Source organism: Etheostoma cragini, chromosome 10 (assembly GCF_013103735.1).
Source record: "Etheostoma cragini isolate CJK2018 chromosome 10, CSU_Ecrag_1.0, whole genome shotgun sequence".
Lineage (NCBI taxonomy): Eukaryota > Metazoa > Chordata > Actinopteri > Perciformes > Percidae > Etheostoma > Etheostoma cragini.
The window spans coordinates 8,988,818-8,993,106 of record NC_048416.1 but is presented as its reverse complement, the minus strand read 5'-3'; the positions used below and the strand labels follow the sequence as shown (position 1 = coordinate 8,993,106).

The window sequence follows — 4,289 nt, the reverse complement described above, 5'->3', positions numbered from 1 at the left end:
ATACATTTTTAAAATCTTAAGTGCTTGGTTTATGTATTTTTTTTAAGTTAATGCCAATTTCAATGTGAAATAAAGGTCCTTCTAAAGCTACATTTGTCGTTTTTCTTAAGTAACTATAGGAACATCCAGCATTGTAGTCATACAAGAGGACTTTGGTAATATCATAGAATTTGTAATTGATTAAGTGTCTTTCTATTTTGGCTTTAATACACATAAATATAACATAAATTTTAGCATACTTGCTTTTCTTGTTTGTATTTTGAACGTTTTTGGTAGGTAATTGAAAAGCCACTAGGTGCTGTTTAATCTGTGCAGGGCTATTGTAAAATCACGTATGATCACAAATTGCAAAAGAGAATTAAACAACGTATTAAATGTCAATAACTAATGATTAAATCAAATGTATCAGGTACATTTGATTTAATCATTAGTTACTGACATTTTTAAAGTATGAAAACTAAAAACCATACACGGACAAGCAATGTCAATATTTAATTCTAACAGTACATAAATACATAAAAAATACAAGACCCTTTATGTGAAATTACCAAACATACTTTCACCTGTGAAAGTGGTGACTGCTAGAGTGTATTCATTATTTTATTCCAGTTTAATATTTATAAAAGTTTTAATCCACACAACTAATTAACGTTACTACTATCAACTATCAAACTACAGCAGAAACTAAGTCAACCACAATAAATTGAACCTCTAACTACCAAGTGCTAAATGTTTGTCCATCCTTTCAGCAGAAGAATGATTTTCTGGCATTATTATAATCAGAACACATTTGAGAACTTTGGATGTGGTCAACGCAGTCTGGTTTCCACATCCAAATGAAATGGCACCAAATACACCGCTCTGTACACCAGGTCTTCCTTCTGGAGGCTCTATACACCAGGTCTTCCTTCTGGAGGCTCTGCTCATTCAGTTTTCAGTGTGGATACCTTTGTAGTTACAGTTAAGGCACGCTAGATAACAATTAATTATATTAATATGTGAGCTAATTTATTAGACACACACTAAATAATGCATTTAAATTAATAATACCTGGTTGTCTCTAAAAAACTGATCTTCCTCAAAGTGTGAACTGCAGACGTGGCTTTTCGTGGGTCCATTTTCTGGTCACTCTCCTCATGTTCACCAACCATTGCTTCAGCCTGGCACATCAAAAGGAAGTCTGTTAGGAAAGAAATTCACGTTTCATACATCCCGAAGGTGTATACACCATCAATTTACACCTACAAGACACCACATCTGCTGTGTGCATCTGTAATAAAAATGATTGAAATGTATATTTAATACACTTATATAATGTCATACCCCAACGTAACTTTACAATAATGTCTAATTGTTTCATGTGCGCCATTTTATCGCTAAAACATTCTGGTCCACTACCATGCCCAGATACCTCCGTCTCCAAGTCAACGCGCTCCCGCCCGCAGCTTTGTCCGTGTGGTGATGGTGATGGTGATGCTGTGTGGATGCTGCCGCGGCGAGGGTGATAGTAACTAGGGATGAGCGAGTACAGCATTATCTGTATCTGTATCTGTATCTGTTTACCACATGAATTATCTGCATCCGGATCCGTACTCGGACTGGGCGGGGCCTAAACTGGAAGTGGGCAGATTTAACCCGGAAGTGGGTCGGGTTGTCTTGAAATGGGGGGGGGCTTTAACCGGTATGTTATTTTAAGCATGCAATTGATATGGGTTGATCAAAAATTGTTATATTTATTGCTGATTAGAAAACTATTTAAATGACAGCATCAGCATTGAGTGTCATTGGTGTTGTCGTGGTAACAAACAAACTATATAGGCCTACAGTATATAACAAGTTTTACAACAATAAATACAGCAATGTGCTTGCAATTAATAAGTAAAATGTAAAACAAGAGTTTTCATACTCAGTAATATAACTTTATTTTTTAACTTTTAATTTAACTATGATCAGTGTGATCATTTATTTATTTTTGGTTCTTTTTTATTTTAACACTCACAGACAAACACACTTAATTGTGAGTGTGTGTGTCTGTGAGTGAGTAAGAGATACAGAGAGAGAGAGAGAGAGAGAGAGAGAGAGAGAGAGAGAGAAACAGAGAGAGAGGGGGGCGGTGGGTTGGAATGTGTTTGTGTGTGTATCTTCATTTGTAATATTATTCATTTATACCGCAACTGCCTTTTATTTATTTTTTATAAAACACAGCAAGAAAGTTTCAGACACTCAAAAAACTGGTTAGAGCCAGCAGGCAGTTAAAAAAAAAAAAAAAAAAACTTTGACGGCAGAGATGCAACCCGAGTCGCATTCTACCAAGCACTATGTCTGAACCAACCCCACGGTTACTAGAAGTCTCCTGGGGACTAGGTACTAGGTCAAACTGAAGTATAAAACAAACCTGAAGCTGAAGAAACCCTAAATGTTAACGGGAAAGCCCCGCGGACCTGAGGAGGTGAGCTGTTCACTTCTCCGTGTTCTGAGTGCGTGTGAGCGGAGTTGCACACAGCAACAGAAGGAATCTGTGTGTGTAGGGAGGGGCGCTGGGACTAGCCAATCACAGAATAGTGTAGGGGAGGGGTGCTGGGACTAGCCTATCACAGAATAGTGTAAGGGAGCGGTGCTGTGACTAGCACTGTGACTAGCCTATCACAGAACGGAGACACAGTCAGTGGAGACTTTCATTGAATCCGATTACGGATATTGACTTGCATTACTCGTATGAAACTTGTACTCGGCAAAAGTGCTTTATCCGTACCGGATACTCGTTTCAGCCGAGTATTCGGCTCATCCCTAATAGTAACCTCTCGCCCAGAAAGATACGCAGCCCCGACTGGGGTGGGGTGCGCAGACTTTGCCCTGGCCGTCCTTCGCCCGCCTCCAGATAACGTTGCCCAAACTTTTGGGATACATATGTTTGAGTCACAAGCAGGTCTACGTTTGACGTAAAAATCCGCCACACGAAACTCAGATGTGAGGGGTTATTTCTAAATCACACGCTTTTCCACAATGATCTTACCCCGTGCTAATAGGGTTTATGAATTTGCAATATAATGTTAGTTACATCAGGCTTTGATTTTAAGCTAACGTTACCATTAAATGCGCATCGATTAGCACTAATACCACCTATTACAGACCAATAGATCACAGGCGAGATCGGTGCAAACCTACTGTATTCGACTGTAACGTTAAATATATTTTAATACGTTTATGCATAGACTGTATGCGTTTATACGGTCTGCATAGCATTATTAGTTAGCCCGCTAGTTTGCTTAGCCAGTCTAAATTTAGAAGCTAGCTAACTGATATTAAATTAGATGCTAACGTTGACTAACAAAAACTGTACTAAAACAAAATATAATTTTACTTACCGGAAAAACTTAGGTGGCGATTCCTTTGAGTGTCTTGCCATGCAACCGACCGCTGAACAAGACATTATTATCCGACCAAAGTGTCACAGCCACAAGGATGAAACATAGTCAACCCCCAAAATGAAGTTCACGTGCCGTGGACAAGCTTTGCTAACACTCTGTCATGATTGACAGGCCGAGAACTGTCAATCACATCATAGCCACGCCCTGTAACACCCCCGGCTTTTTCGCCGATTTTAAAATCAACGAGACCGGAATTTCAAAAATGAATATAATTCTCTATTGCAGAATACTTAGAACTAGCGATCGAGACCATAAACTCATTATGAAGATGTTTACTGAGGTAATAAATCAAGTGAGAAGTGGCTCATTTCTCCATAGACTTCTATAGAAACCGACCTCTTTTGCAACCACGCGTGTCGCCCTCTGCAGGAATTCAGATAGAATGCAGGTTTAAGTTACTTCCGCAGTGGTTGCACTTTTCGAAACCGGATGCTCTGTCCACTTATATTAATGGTCTATGGTTCAAACAGACTGAAGTCATGTGAAACGTATGTATTATATGGTAACAAAATATATTTTTTTATAAATCATTGTATAGTTTATGCAAGAGTGTTTCATTTTGCAGAGGGCTTGAGGTGTTTTGCTGAATGTGGGTAGTGTTTTGAAAAAAACGGTCCCTGTTTTGAAAATGGTTCTTAAGCAATTGGGAAAAACTTTTTGGGAAAATTTTACCTCGGTTCTATCTTAAATGGATTTCATTCTACTTTTTTGCCTTTCACAGTTGACCACTGCTCACTTTAATGTTTTTTTAAGATGAAACAATCATTTTATATATTTAGTAAATGTAAAATAAATATATTTAACATAGTCCAACAAAATGGTTCTCAATAATGTAATGTACTAATTGTAATTGAAATTCAA

General features: G+C 38.1%; 1 long non-coding RNA gene across 1 annotated transcript; it reads right to left on the bottom strand.

Annotated features, from left to right (window-relative positions):
- Positions 1-478: 478 nt before the first annotated feature.
- Positions 479-3,877, bottom strand: LOC117951245. Its single transcript, XR_004658106.1, has 3 exons — positions 3,366-3,877; positions 1,051-1,180; positions 479-947 (listed from the first exon to the last, which is right to left on the bottom strand). It is a non-coding gene; the product is annotated as an uncharacterized LOC117951245 (long non-coding RNA).
- Between the last annotated feature and the right edge of the window lie 412 nt (positions 3,878-4,289).